General features: G+C 33.0%; 1 protein-coding gene and 2 long non-coding RNA genes across 9 annotated transcripts in view; 2 read left to right on the top strand and 1 right to left on the bottom strand.

Moving 5' to 3' along the window:
• LOC149897070 (uncharacterized) overlaps positions 1 to 12,493 on the bottom strand; it is a 74,919-nt gene extending 62,426 nt beyond the window's left edge. The window contains exon 1 of the long non-coding RNA XR_016458258.1: positions 11,961 to 12,493. This is a non-coding gene — a long non-coding RNA (uncharacterized LOC149897070). The remainder of the gene's footprint in view (positions 1 to 11,960) is intronic.
• The window catches only part of brat (tripartite motif-containing protein brain tumor), a 393,821-nt gene that overhangs the window by 136,664 nt on the left and 240,543 nt on the right, over positions 1 to 16,614 (top strand). The gene's annotated exons all lie outside the window — the stretch shown is intronic.
• On the top strand, positions 391 to 1,809 carry LOC149897071 (uncharacterized). Its single transcript, XR_016458207.1, has 3 exons — positions 391 to 881; positions 972 to 1,180; positions 1,455 to 1,809. It is a non-coding gene; the product is annotated as an uncharacterized LOC149897071 (long non-coding RNA).

Below are 16,614 nucleotides of genomic sequence, written 5' to 3'. Positions count from 1 at the left end.
TTACAGAAATACGTCGAATCAAGCGTGGTAGGGATAAGAAAAAGATGGCGCGTAACGGAAAAATGTCACGCGTAACGAAAAAATGTTACACTAAATTTTTTTCCAACCCCGATAAAGAAGTTTCACTTCAAATACCTATATATCTCAATATTATAAATAAAATATAAACAAACATCTACATAATAAATAGACAAATATCAAACATAACTCCCAAATTCATCAGACATTCAGAGACAAACTTACAAAAATGTCCACTATCACATGCACTTACCGTAAGTGTCAAACTACACCTATTTGTGTTCCGAACTGCTTAATTACAGCGGAATTTCCAAGTTCCATTATAACGGAACAATGTTCTCGGAACTCCGTCCATTTGTTCCAACTTCCAACTTGTTACTGCACGTCGATTCTGTAAAATTCAGACAACAACTCGCATATCACGTCGCTATTCACTCTCACTTCGCATAAGGTTCAAAATGACCTTGATTTTGCATTCTGTAAGCATCACCTAATCACTTGCGAAGTGAAGTGAGCTCCAAAGCGACCAATACTGTACTAGTGACTACCACACTCAACAAAATGTAATTCGACATTTATCGGTTTTTTATTTTATCAGTTTTTGACACAGAATTTTAGCTAAATATGATGTTTAAATTACAATCTATTATTTTAAGGAATTTGAGGCAGCTAATAAGTAAAAAATAAACAGAAAACTCTAAATTCGTGTCGTGAATATAATCTATGCTTACCAAAATTACTGACAGCCAACATCATTATTAATCTGTGGACAATATTTTCATCTCGTCCTTGCATTGTTTTGTTTGCATTTTGTTTGTTTTTTTATCGTTCAGTGCCGTTAATTATTGTGAAATAATCATGAAGTAAGTTTATATTTCTTGTTGTAAAGTTCAAAAATAATATTAATTAAAGAAATGTTTATTTTGTTTTCTAATCCAACAATAATGTTTCAGTCCAAAATCCAAATGAAACACGTTCCTCTCACCCATCGTCGGCTCAGGTTGAAACTCTGATAGAGTTTATGGAAAGAAACCCTGGCATGGCGAAGGGTTTCTTGAGAACTCAAAATGCCAGAGAGCGAAGTCGACGCCAGTGGGAGGAACTAGCCGTGCGCCTCAATAGTATAGGTGGCACCATCAAAACCTACAAACAGTGGACCAAGGTTAGCAGTGCTTTTTTTACATGTTAGAACCACTTAACATTCCATAAAGCAAACCACTTAAAATATGCGATAATCTTGGTTTCAAGTGTGTTCCTTGATTTCATAAATATCTTATTTTAATTTTACGTAATTTTACTCAATACTTGACTTTGAATAATAAGGAAATGGAGATTTTAATGTAGTTTAAAAAATACATGTGTATTTAATAACAGCAATTTTTTATAATTTCTTTAAATAAATGTCTGATTATAGTATTGGTCTGATCACATCACAGATCTTACAGTCCTTTCTGGAGAGGAGTGCAGAGAGGGATAAAATTTTAGCTGAAGCTGTGGCTGCAGTCGGGAAAGGGCTGCAAGCATTGGCAGAGGCCAAAAATAGAGATAGGGTGTAGCAGTATGAGTCGTGTTTTAGTTTTTAAAGTAAGATTTTTAGTTTTTAAAGTAAGATTTTTAGTTTTTAAAGTAAGATTTTTAGTTTTTAAAGTATGATTTTTAGTTTTTAAAGTAAGATTTTTAGTTTTTTAAAAACTAAAAATCTTACTTTAAGTTCTGTAAGTTTTTTTAATATTTAAATTAAACACTTTTAACGAATACTAGCGCAGTTTTATTGAAAGACCCGCCTCACACACCACAGAATACATACAATAAACAACACCAAAATCAAAATCGAATATTTTTATTTCACTTAGGTGCTCGGTTCGGGTTGGTCGATTCCATGGAGAAGAACCGGCAAGAAACTCCATGGTTACTCTTTTAAAATATGGTATAGTTTTACAAACTGATTGTTACAAATTTTGAATAGGTACTTAGATATGTGAGAAAAACGTAGGTCTGGTAATAAGGGGAAAGTCCTTACGAAAATTAGCACTACAAAAGAAGAAATATATATAAACACACGACCTACTATGTTCTCACATTCACAAACAAGGAGTATGGAAAAATCTGTATAAAAAGAAAGCTATAAAGCTGGGTTACTTCTATATTGTCTTACAAACTAACAAATCTGAACAAAGAGAGTAAAAGCTTAGCTAAGGCAAAACGAACACAATAAAATAAAAAAACTATCAGGAATAAAATAGATGAATCATATCCTAACACGTGGATAGAAGAAGTTAAAGATTACAAATAAGTGCTGCTGCTGAGCTGCCAGGATCAAATTAATTATGACGTGAACGCCAAAGCCTATTCACTATGTTTCGCCTATATAATTGCCCTAGAGCTAAATCGGTGTTAGATGGCAAATCCCTAGTTTGCCTCCTTTGAACTTCAGCAATTGTTTGAAGCTCTTCTAGTCGCTCTTCTTCCGAAATTGTGAATGCCGGCATTCCTGCGCGATTGCACATGTTGTGCAAAACACAACATGCGATAACTATTTTTGCAACTACGTCTGGATGATAGTTGAGCACTCTGTGCACTAATAAGCACCTAAATCGTCCTTTTAGGAGGCCTATTGTTCTCTCTACTGAATTACGAGCAGTTAAATGACGCTCATTATAATAAGCTTCTGGGGAATTATCTTCAGCGCCACTAATTGGTGTCATAAGGAAGGCGCGCTGAGCATATCCTGAATCACCTGAAAAAAAACATAACTATGTAGTTTTTATACCTAGTAATTAGGCTTATATTCTGAAGTAGGGGCAGGGAGGGATTAACTTACCGAGCAAAACAACTTCTTCACCAGCATTTGTTAATGCCTCTAAGTGTTCTTTTATAACACCATAATTAAAAATGAAGCTATCATGAGTAGCTCCACCATAAGTTGGATCCACATTTAAAATATTTAAATCTGCATCTGTAATCTGAAAAAAAAAATATAATAAAGATAATTGAATACCTAATGATAATTGATTACAACATTGAAATCCATTTTACCAATTGCACATTTCTTGCATGGTAGCCTTTGCGGCAGTAGAAACGTTCTTCATTCTCTGCTGGTTTTTTCATTGCCACCAGAGTGCCATCAATACACCCAAGAGCTGCTGGAAAGCCAAACTTTTTGTAGAACCTGTAATTTGTAAAAATGTAAAAAAATCAAAGGGTCACTTTAATTATAATATATTATACCTACTAACCTTTCTTTTAACATTTGTCTTTCTTGTATATTTTGAGGAAACCTTATATATTTTCTTACTATGGCCGGATTATTCAGAGCTTCCACTACTTCATTTATGCAACGAGATGCTGATGGTTGCGATAAATAGGTTCTTATGTTTTCTTTAATAATTTTCTGATAACTGCCATTAGCCAAGAATGACAAGGTGCATAATATCTGAAACAATAAATCAATAAAAAAATAAATACCTACTTTACCTGGATCTAGTCAAAACAACAAAGGGACCAATTTGGTTATTTTCATGCTGAATAGAATACCAATATTATAACTATAGGTACCTTAGACTAACATGAAAACATATATATGAGTACAGCTAGCGGGGAATCCACAAAGGGAATAAAATACTCCTTAATATGAAGTGTTTTTCTTAAATTAGGTATGGTATGCTTGGTTACAAATCTTTCCGCTATAAACTGTGTAAATACTTACAAAATTAACTTTATAGGTACTTAGTAAAATAAACTTACTTTTACACGAATTGAAAGTCCTTTTCCTAGACGTTTTGTGGGCTTTATCAGAGGCAGTAACTCATACTCCAGTTGGTCAATTAACTCCTTTGACAATCTATACACGCTCACATAGTCGTCATCTCGGGTTAATAAAGATAAACTTCGAATTTTGGTAGATTGTCGACGCTTTTCTAGTTTATCCAAAGCGTGAGCTTCTTCTAATATAGATTTATACAAAAACATTCTTGCCATCGTTATCGCTTAATTAGGTAGGCACTTATTCACTTTAAAAACTTTATATAAACACTATCTAACTATGATTTCTTCTATTTTCACTCGTAAAATAGATACTTATAATTTGACACTTTGAACCGGGTTTGAGTGCGAAGTGAGCGTCGAGCTCACGGTGGAATTACCTTAAAGAATGCCACTTTTTATGTCATCTCATACTTTATCTGTCAAAATCTCGAGTTCAATATAGTTCAACTCGCAAACACGCTCGCAAGAGTAGCGCTAGTGTAGATTCGAATTATCAACCGAGTTTTAAGAATGCCAATCAAGAAACTCACAGCGGATTCAGATTCGAAGTTTAGAATGAAGTCTTACAGAATCACACGGATTACGGAATTTCCGCGACTCAACTGGACACTGGTTTTGTTGGAATTTTGGTGTTCTAAAACATAAGTGTTGCGTTCCATATTTCACAATTGAATACAACATGGCTGTAGTATCGTAAACTCGATTACTGTAAAGTTTCTGGACGTTGTTAAAGTTATGAGATTAAGTTGGTCTTTTATATAGGTACGAAATATATGAAAAGTTAGATCAAAACAGAAAAAAATGTTATTATTTCTTAATTAGTGTTAACTATCTGCTTAAAGTCAGGGCTGTTTCGATCATATTTCTTGCCTCATTACGCCTCATACCTCGTTGCTTTTTCTTTATTTCTTTATTGTGCTTAATAAATAACTTATTCTGGCTTTACTATTCACTCATATTGTTTATTTCACATGCTTATATCATTAATCATAAAAAAGAGCGTCAGAAGTAAAACTTCTTTGGCGCGATTCAAAGATACCAAATTCGACGCCTTCTCCATGACGTGACGGTATTGCCTGACGAAGTTTCACTTCAAAATACTTATACGTAAACATTATAACGATAACTTCTAACTCAAAATAAATGGCACACTCAATTCGAGAGCTCTCCACACACTCAACAAGTCCAATTAGATAGCAATACAAATATGTATTAAATCAAAAGGCGGCAACACAAAAGCCGTTGCTATCTTTACGAGTGGATAGTAGAGATTATTTTACAAGGACAAGAGTTAAACAATGAGTTCTATTTTAAACTAGATTACTTGTTCCTGTGTGTGTTTGACCGCTTTTATGATTAAAAGTGTTGAATTAAAATATAAATCGACAATTAATATCAACAAGCACCAGTTTTTAATCAATTAAACACAACATATAAAATTACACAATCATAGACAGAGAGTTGATAAAAAAAAATATAAAATATATTTTAACACGTTTTGCGATGATATAAATCGTTGTTTCGTATTTTATCGTTTTCGGAAGTAAGTATTTAATCTAATGCGAGGTGAAATTTTCCGAACGTATACAGGGTGTCCCACTGTTGGTATATACTAAGCTCAAAGGAGGTTATAGTTTTGCATACGCTGAGTACATACGTAAAAAAATACTTATAAAATTCCAGGCGCATTTTTTTTCAAATTTTTAAAACTCTATGTGTACACCCATAACAAGCAACCCGTCCAACTTTGACACCAGCACGTAAGCTATTGTTTAAGATTATATTTTCATAGACAAAATGCTCATATTAGAGAAGCGGTATATGCCGTCTGCACGAAGCTAGAGAAGAAAACATGGATTTTCAGGAAAAATTTAGCAAAAAAATTTTGACGTAATTTTGTTGTTTAAGTATTTTTTACGTGATCAGTGTATGCAAAACTACAAGTCGCTTCGCGCTTAGTATACCAATAGTGGGACATCCTGTATATTATGTTTTATTTCGATACTTGTGGAACACACATAATATAGAGATTTTAACCATTAGGTCGTCCATTTAATAATTTAAAACGTTTAAACCTACCTACCTAATATTATCTTATATTAAAATAACACGAAACCTACAACTAGATGACGCAATAAACCACGTAGCAAGTATTATTAAACCGTTTCAAAGAATATTGCTTCCCACCAAGAGCCTCGAACCATTAAACATTTCCTTGCAGCGCCGAAATTGCTTGAAAAACAATATTCCTTAATGTGATCAGTTAAGTTGCAATAAGCTGCATCTTAAGTGTCTGGAGCGTTTAATTGTTTTCTGAGGACATTGTTTCAGCTTTTATATCTTGTTACAATTTCATTGTAATTGTTTCATTTGTTGCCATGATATTTTGATAATATTGTCATACACCAACAGTAGGTATCTATACTTTTTATGTGAAAAATCAATAATATATTTAATTCATTAATCAAACACACGCAAATTTTTGTACAGTCCTTTTTTGGAAATTCAAACTATATTATTTTTCAAGAACTTAGAAGTTTTAATTTCAAGATAAGTAAAACCGTTCTCTCCTTACTAAGAAATGCGAGCATTAAACACGGAAAACTTAAAACATAAAAGCATCCACCACACAACATTAAAAACTAACATTCTCCAGCTAATTATGCCGTAAAACGAAATTATTCATACAAACTAAATTATTTCGAACACCGGATCAAAATATAAACTCACAAAGTAAGATATACAGCGCTTTAAAAATGTGCACTCTAGTATCTAAATCGCTTCCGCTTACGCGTCCGCTGCCGCTTATACTGGCGCGGTAGACGCTTCAATATTTTAAGCGATGCAAGCGCTAGAAAATTCCTTTATGCTACGAGTGCAGCTCTAATATTTAAACGGGACATTTTCCCCGAAGACACTTTATGCTTTTATTAAAACTTTTAACCTACTAACTTCGTTATAATTCAAATAATGTTGTATTTTATAACGAGAACGATTGTTTGAAGCTGTGTACTTTGTAATGTAGTTTGATTTTATATTACTGTAGTTCAACTTTTACGCTTGGTATATTTTATTCATTTAAATGTTTTATTTTTTTCAATTATGAATTTAAATGTCGATTCTGCGGTTAACAACTCTGTGTGATTATAAAGCCCTAGTTGAGTTGCTTTTATTATTATTAGGGTGTGTATTTTTCACTCAAAATGTGCAAATAAAAATGTTAATTGAATAGTGCTAACATTTAACACTGTTGACCCATATAAATTTACAAAAATTTACACTGTTTATTTTAAAAACAAGTTTAAAGTGTAGATATGATGCTGCTAAATGTTATTTATTTAGCAGCATCATATTATACTTTAAACATTTTTGTTGAAAACACAAAAAATAACTACACTGTGTTCATTTAACATTTTCCATTGATGCTGCACTCTTGTCTCCCCTGTGTACCTTATAGTGCTGTGAATAAAGTTAACTATTAAGCCCTATTATTATTCATTTTGTTATTTGCATCAGTAGATCCTAAAATAAACTCCTTTTAAACCAATCAACTAAACCAACCCAAAGCGCGATATTACAAATAAAAAGTTTTGTCAGATATACCTATCGAGATGATGAACTTAAAATATACTGACCCTTTTCAATTACTACGTAACTAGACTTATTTCCATTCATACTGGATAATACACATACGACAAAGTTAAACCAAGACATTTATTTTGTCTATAAGAAGCGTCTTTAATATTACACATAGTAATTAGTCACCGGCTCGGCAGTTTCACAGAGACTCCAGTTTCAACTTCATTCATTTCCGTTCGTTCTGTTCTGAACTTATTCTATGAAAATATATTTGCGTATACATAAAAGGATTCTCAAATTATTCACTATAATAATTTGAGAATCCTGTGAATATCCACATAGATGTATTATTTATTATACATATACATGTAGGTATGTTTGCTACTTTTTCACGAATAATTTTAAGGAATCTGTATTTTGTTACAGAGATAGATTATAGTCTGGATTAGACCTAAGGTTATTGCCTGGAAACCTTTGATAATATCTTCTTATAAATTACTTTCTCTTTATCTTTCCATTCCTAATATATAAAACAATACTACTCATATGGAATAAAGGCTAGTTATCTACCTATTACCAAATAGTTAAATCTTTAAAAAAAATCAAATAAAAAAGCACTTAACCGTATTCTCTTTAAGTACCCAGTCCAGAAAACAATTTTCTATTTAACCTAATTCTAAATCTACTTGTTAACAAATATAGAGCTTAAAAATAAACAGAGATGTTACAAATAAAACCTGAACACGTAATTTAAAAGGTAATAAACTCGACTCGCAATCAGTCAGTGCAAACGCTTAGCAAAATAATCAAGATAACTTCTATCGACAAACATCTGGCTGGGAACAAGTGGGATCGATGGGATTCAATAAAATTAAAGATTCAGTAAGCGTGCGCGGCTTGTGAATTTGGGGGGCTTGAGGGAGAGGCGGTAGCGATTTGAAGACTTATAGAAGAAGAATAAGAAGAGACTGGGCGGCTTCGCCCTGATTAAAACAGTATGGCAAAAATATAAAATAGTCTAAAGTGCTTTTTAAATTTTTTTAAATTGTTCAATTTTTTAATTCGAACCTCTTTTAACAGATATTTTAATAATCAAACACGACCACGATAATATTTTCCTGATGATTTCCAATGTAATTTTAAATCTTCAAAATGTATTTATTTAAGTGTCTAGTTATTATAATAATAAGTAATGAAATTCTACGGAAATTAATTTGAAACCGAGCTTTAATCTTCTCTAAACATGCTAAAGTTTTTTGCCTAAACAACTTTCTTCTTGATGTATTTTTCTAAACGCTCGTCGCTTATAACTTAAGGCGACGTAAATCCAACATCCGCACATCCACTTAAGGTTAATATGTTTATTTACTGTGCCTAGGCTCGATACATTTCGATTACTGTATGTATGTTTGTATGTAAATCACATACCGTTTACATAAGGCGTATGATTCTCGAAGAGTTGTAAAATATGTTATACAAAAAATATAAGATATTGTGTAGATTTGGTTCGTGTGTATGAATATATTATTTGCCTGTTAGTTTTTAAAGGGTTTTTGTTTTGTGTTTTCTAATGTATAGTAAATTTTGAATGGTCTTCTAAATAAGATGAACCAAATCGTCACTATAATATGATCAAAATACATAGGTAGGTAATTTTAATATTATAAAGAGGAAAGGTTTGTATGTATGTATGGTTTTCACGCATAAACTACTGGGCCGATTATGATGAAATTTGGCACAGACAATCTTTAGACCCTGAGAAATTACATAGACCTTTTATTGCGAAATATGTACCACGGGTGAAGCCGGGGCGGACCGCTAGTTATTGATATAAAAATTATATTAAAGTTATTTTAGAATATAATAAAAACTTATTATTTTAGATTTCACCCAAGTTAATTTAATTTCACAGTTATCTCACTAAACATTCAGATTGTGCACTTAATTCCCAATACGTTAAACAACAAAATCAAACAGGTTAATTGATCCAAGCATACTTGCACAAGACAATTTCCTAACCGGAAACCCCGAGTTCTGTAGGCGACTCCAATTCTAACTTCATGGCCACTAATGTTCGCTGTACCCTTACCATGAGTTCGTAATCGAATCTTCATTGCATTCGATATCGAGTAAGCGTGTTCTTACGTGCTATTACACTGTCCAATATTGCTGACATGGGCTATAAACCCCACCGGCTAATATATCGGTTATGCATATAATGCCTGTGATTTTTAGATTACGGACCTCTCTTTTAATGGTCACAAAACCACCTAAACTATGGAATGGTCAGATCTACCGGCTTAGCTTGAGAGAAGTGCCAGTAACGACGAATACATTGTGGAATTGTGTGAATATTGTGAATATTATATTTGTGTTATGTGTCTTGTAGTTGTTAATTACCAGAAAATACATTAATTTTCAAGATCTTTGTGTTTTTTTAAACACGCCGCAACTTAACAGTGTGCATAAAACTAAAGCTACAGCCGTTTATGTTAAAAATTTTCGCTTCCACATACGCAAGGGAAGCAAACCTTCCGGGGACTTTCCGAGAACACAGTCTTTAGTAGATTTGTTCAGAACCCTTAGTGCACGAATTCCGACTCGCACTTAGCTAATACTATAGACTCTATATAGTATAGTCTATTATATTATCTATGATACTATTACACATTTGTTTCCCGGCTCGGCTCGTCCCCGGCACGTAGCGTTAATCATCTTTTTCATTTTTCTCGTCTTTTTTCACATTGTGAGTAACACTGTACCATGGTAAGTTCTATGCGGAAATTAATTCGAGTTGAGTTCGCAAACGTGACGTGTGATCACTGGGGAGACATGTCAGCAGAGTAGATTAGCGCACAATTAGCGTTTTCGTATTTCTGGACATGCTTTTGAGACATGGGGAATTAATCCTTCTGATATTTTAAATGTGAAAGTTTGTTTGGTACTCCTTCACACAAAACCTGCTGAACCGATTTTTATGAAATTTATCACACATATATAAGGTAACTTGGACAACACATAGTATAGTTTTATCCCAAAAATCCCACGGGAACAGGACCTACACTCGGTATATAAATAAGTTTATATTCTTGTTATAAATAATGTATTTTCCTTACAAAGAATATAATACTTTACTACTACTACTACTAACTACTTTGCTGCCCGCATGGTAAAAAGCTGTTGCAATTTATTTATTATTACTGTCTTGACACGTGATATTTTGATTTTTATCTGTAATAATAATAGTTCGTAGAGCACTCTCGTGGTGTCCATAAGGTCGGTTTAACATTACTCTAATACATTATTATTATTACAGTAATTTAATACTTCATGTTATTACTATTTACAGTCAGTCATTACGACGCTAAAGACCGTCACAGTAAGTAGTCACAGACAGATACATAACTCTTACAAACCGTTAAACATTGAATTATGATTACTATTCGTTCAAACGATAATATTAAGTCACATTATCGCACTTACGGAAATAGCTGTACTGTGACGTCATAACCAACTGGACTAGTCCTCGTATTACACAAGCTTTCACTTTCATAACCTACTTCACACCGCCATATGCCATCCGACTACTTCAAACAGAACTAACTTAGCGACAACCCTATCTAACAATCGGCATGCACCTTAATACAACGCAATAAGGTTTAAATTTAAGTAATAAGTTCTGTAGGGCTGCGGCAACACATTTGTTAACTACAATTTAATCTAATTATAAGATTGACATAATGTTGACGTTGTATTAGCCATCTTATTTTATTGGGATAAGGCTCATAAATCATCTAGTCTTTACTTTTATTAATACGAAACTTGTTTTGATGCTCATGTGAATATATTTTATTGTTCGAGTCAATGATACTTCGTACATTTCAATAATTTATTGCTATGTTAATCGATATTTAAGAACTTTGTTTTGATGCTTGAGTGGTTGCTGTTTTCTTATTTCAAAATTTTGCTAAATCTGATGAGATGCATAAATAAAAATACGCACATGTATATTTTAACTAGCTTTCCGCCCAGAGCTTCTCCCGCGTTTTCAAAGAAAAACCCGCAGAGTTCCCGTTCCCGTGGGATTTCCGGGATAAAACCTATTCTATGTGTTAATACAAGTTACCCTCTATATGTGTGCTAAATTTCATTGTAATCGGTTCAGTAGTATTTGCGTGAAAGAGTAACAAACATACATACATACACATACACACCATCCTCAGAAACTTTCGCATTTATATTATTAGTAGGAAGGATAGGATTTAAATGTACGTTCTAACTTAGTAAAATTTTAGTTACAAATTAAACACTTTAATTATTCTTCTCATATACAGTTCTGCGAAAATTCATACCAGCTTATAATAAATTTATGAGTAAATATTGTTTAGCAGCTCATTAATGAAATAATTAATTAATCTATTCACGTTTCAGTGAGTTCTACATAATATATTAATTTCATACAATATTGATTATGTAATTATTTCGACAGAGAGCTTTAGGAAATATACATTATGATATATATTTAGGTATTAAACCATAATTACGAAAGGCATTGTAACATTAAGATCGTAGGTTTGAATCGAGTTGAGATATTACGCCTTCATCACTACATAGTATAAAACAAAGTCGCTTTCCCTGTCCCTATGTCCCTATGTCCCTATGTCCCTTTGTACGCTTAAATCTTTGAAACTACGCAACGGATTTTGATGCGGTTTTTTTTAATAGATAGAGTGATTCAAGAGGAAGGTTTATATGTATAATAAGATCCATTAAGTAGTGGAGAAGTACTGTTATTTTTGAGGTTTCTAATGTGATGTCGTAAAAAAATACATTTATTCCGCTTACATTGCAAACGCAGGCTGAACCCTACGAGTTTTATCAAAATAATGTACTAAGTATTATACACATTGAAAAGGTCTACAGAAAAGTCCGCGATGGTATATGTCTATCTCTTATGGATAACCCACAATAACTTTTTTTTGTCATTTACTTTTTACGACAAATAATGGCTAATTTTCGAAGCGATTTTAACCAATACAGCATTAATCCTTAACCAATTAAATACCATGGATACATTGTTCATGTAATATAGATCTATATGGCCCTTTACACCGTATGATTTAAGTGAATATTTTCGAAGATATTACAGATTTAAAAATTTGGAAAATCCAAAAGTGCACGCCTCATAATTTTTTTTAATAAATATTTATTAATTATTATTTTTGTTTATTTAATAACAATTAAACCACATCGAATCAGACCCTGAAAAATGAAAGGGTTCTATTCCTGAGCATACTCAAGCGTAAGAGAAAAAAAAAGACTCGATTAGTAAAGTATTTCGGTCGCTATCGTGTTAACAAGAAAAAGGATCCGCACATACAGACACACGGACGTCCAAGACAGAACTTTTTTAAACTGTTTTTTAACTAGTTTAAATAACAAAAATGACATCAAAAATATCATGAACGTTAAAAATAGTGTTTTTTCTTAATATGTGTGTGTATGTATTATCTTGCAAGTGCAATGTATGATACATAAAGACATTTTAAGTTTGAAAAATCAGATGTTTTGCGCGAAGTGACAGTAGTACCCACCTCAACGCTTCGCTTATGAGGCGTGCAAAATTGCGGGACGTAGCGTTTGCGGCCGCCCGGCTATGTATTTTATACCCGTGCGATGCCGGACTCACCGGAGCGGGCCGCTATATTTTTATACCTATACAACGTTCACAATTTTTCTGTAGTGTATTTAGTATCAGCATTGCACCCGTGCGAAGCCGGGGCGGGTCGCTAGTTTATTATAAAAAGTTACAATTTGTAACTTGTAACTCTTTATAATAAAAGGTGAATAAAACTTAAATAAAATAAATTTAACTTACAATAATCGATATTATGTTTGAATCAAACGTAGTTATTTTCAAGATCAAACTCAATTTAATTCGGAAACGGAAATAACGGAAATTATATCATCAATACGAGGACATAACAATATTACGTATCAACAATGCTGGTAGATTTTACATTTCTTTTGATTTTTCTATTGTCTTGTGATTTTTACCCGTGTGATAATAATAAAATCAAATTATATTATAAATTTAACTAACACAACTTATCTTTGCAATCGCACATCACACTTAAACCGTATCTAACACTTAAGATTATTAAATTATCTCTCTATAATAATTATGATCTATCGATATAAAATCTCACAATACATTTGAGTTCATTGTTATTAGTTTTTGCGGCAATCGTTAGCGTATCTTTTATCTATTAAGTAAACACGCTTAACCGACTATAAAAAATGTAACAAAAAATTGCGTTCGTTACTCTGTACAAGGCCAAATACAAGGTCTGCACGTCGATTAGACGGTAAAAAATGTTATGGTTCCAGTATTTCTTTTGGTTGAGGAAAATTGTATTATATAAGCAATTGCAAAAAAGTGCGATTTCTAAGATAAAAGTAGCTATATTTAACTTGTACTTCGTTAAATTAAACCGTATCTAACACTTAAGATTATTAAATTATCTCTCTATAATTATGATCTATCGATATAAGCTACGACTTCTTAACTTTTCATCTACAGTTCTTAACTGGTTTCAAAGTTACCTGGGCGACCGGCGGCAGCGTATCCTGATGGATGACAAACATTCATCTTGGTGTGCAGTACCCGCCGGTGTGCCACAGGGTGGCGTCTTGTCACCTCTCCTATTTGCCATATTTATTAACAATCTCTCATCTCAATTAACTTCTCCCTACCATATGTTTGCCGACGATTTACAGATCTACACGCAATCAACCCCTGATAACCTACCTAACGCAGTTCATTCCATCAACAACGAACTAACCAACATAGTAACATGGTGTGATCAATTTGGCCTAAAAATCAATCCGTCGAAAAGTCAGGTCATCGTTATCGGTAGTCCTTACCAAATATCGGAGGTTGATTGGGGTATACTGCCTTCAGTACAGATTCGGGGAGAAATCATACCTTATAGCGAGCACGTCAAAAATTTAGGTGTCTACCTGGATCAGACACTATCTTGGTCGCATCACATTCAGGAACTGAGTCGGAAATTTTATGCTGCTTCCAGTTCATTGCGGCGTCTTCGTAATTTCTTACCCATATCGACCAAAGTTATGCTAGCACAGTCCCTTCTCCTTCCTATTATTGACTACGCTGATGCTTGCTTTCCTGATTTATCAGTCGAGCAGATAGAAAAACTTGAGCGCCTCCAGAACTATGGTATCCGGTTTGTATTTGGTCTTCGCAAATACGACCATGTCTCTTCCTACCGCAAGAAGCTCAAGTGGCTCCCAGTCCGCTTTCGCCGGAATGTGCATTACTTGCAGTTACTTTATCGTGTCCTTTTTGACCCTAAGACTCCTTCATACCTTAAAAATAAATTTGACTTCCTGCACTGTGAAAGCTATTCCCTTCGTTCAGTGGATAGGCTTGTCCTGTGCACACCTTTCCATCGCACGCGCTTTTATGGTGATTCTTTTATTATTACGGCCATTAATCTATGGAATTTCTTACCTATACCCATAAGGCAAGCTCAAACTCTATCTAAATTTAAGAGCCTCATACGTGACCACTTTTTAAATCTTGCGTTTGAATCGATATAGTATTTTGTATTTGTAGTATTTTTATAGTATATTATGTTTATATTTTTATGATGTATTTATATATTATTATATATCTATTTTATTTATAGCATTATATTATTATATGTATTCTATATCTATTGGTATGGTATATTATATCTTATTTTAGTGTGTATATTATGACTGTATTTTTAGTAATATCTATTTATGTTTAACTTTTTACCTACCTCCGCTGTAGTAATATTGTTTTTCACACAATCTGTTGGTTGCCTGGAAGAGATTACTTGTTAGTAATAAGGCCGCCCTCTGTGTTGTTTGTACTAGTTTAAGTCCTATTGTACCCACTTTTGTTATGTTGGCAGCACAATAAAGTGTTTAAAATAAAATAAATAAATAAATAAATGTTGTTAAATATATGTTTGAATAATATTAACATATGTTAGCTTTAAAATAGTCTATAATAAACCTTAGAAAGATTAAAATTATTACCGAATTACATATTCTAAACACATAATTGTTAATTGTAACAACTTTGTAAATATGTCGAGTAAGCTCTTGAAAAACAGGCAATACTGTACTTACAATATTAGGCAATAATAGACTTGAAAACATATATCTGTACTAATATTATAAAGCTGAAGAGTTTTTTTGTTTGATGCGCTAATCTCAGGAAAATGGTCCGATTTGAAAAAATTTTTCGGTGTTAGATAGCCCATGTATCGAGGAAGGCTATAGATCATCACGCTAAGACCAACAGGAGCGGAGCTATACGGGTGAAACCGCGGAGCGCAGCTAGTTATAAATAATACGATAAAATATCTCTTACATTTATTATTTTCCACGAACAAGTTATATAGTAGGTACAGATGCAGCAAGAGCTAGACTAACTTTAAGTGCATACATCGAAGTGAAGAGACCCTAAAGGTTAAAAGTTAAAACAATAAATGTATTTTAAGTTCACTACTGCACTTAGCGTCTTGGCACGCCACCTTAAGTACGTCCAACGCTTAGCTGCTTAACTACTTAGAATTAACTTGCTCTTTTCACTTATTTTTATTTCAATTGTTAAATTCACGGTGTGCTTAGAGTGCAGTTTTACGTGTAACTGATACTTGTAAATAAGAACAATAGGGCTAGGGGGGTAACTCTAAAAAAACTATGCATGTTAGGCACCATTTTATATTTATACTGACGGATATAAAAATTAAAATCTTGACTCTTGTGTTTGATTTAACGCGAGCATTATAATTTTGAAATTGAGGATTTGAACGGACTTTAAATAGGATTTATTCATTATATTATTATCGCACACTTAGCAGCGAGCGTGGTCACGGTGACAATAAGTATGTCTTTGTACCTATATAATTTATTAAAATCCATGTAAAACAAAATTATTATTTATTATTTATATTTATTACTAGCTTCCCGCCCGCGGCTTCGCCCGCTTTGTCTAAAACCTAATGAATTATATCCTAATCCTTCCTCTTGGATCACTCTATCTATTAAAAAAAACCGCATCAAAATCCATTGCGTAGTTTTAAAGATTTAAGCATACAAAGGGACATAGGGAAATAGGGACAGAGAAAGCGACTTTGTTTTATACTATGTAGTGATTATAATTCTGAGAACCTTCTGGGTATAAAAATA

Source organism: Colias eurytheme, chromosome 26 (assembly GCF_061535395.1).
Source record: "Colias eurytheme isolate Ceu_HAF_F1 chromosome 26, ilColEury1 Martin Lab GWU primary, whole genome shotgun sequence".
Classification (NCBI taxonomy): Eukaryota; Metazoa; Arthropoda; class Insecta; order Lepidoptera; family Pieridae; genus Colias; species Colias eurytheme.
This window is presented reverse-complemented; position numbering and strand designations above follow the sequence as displayed.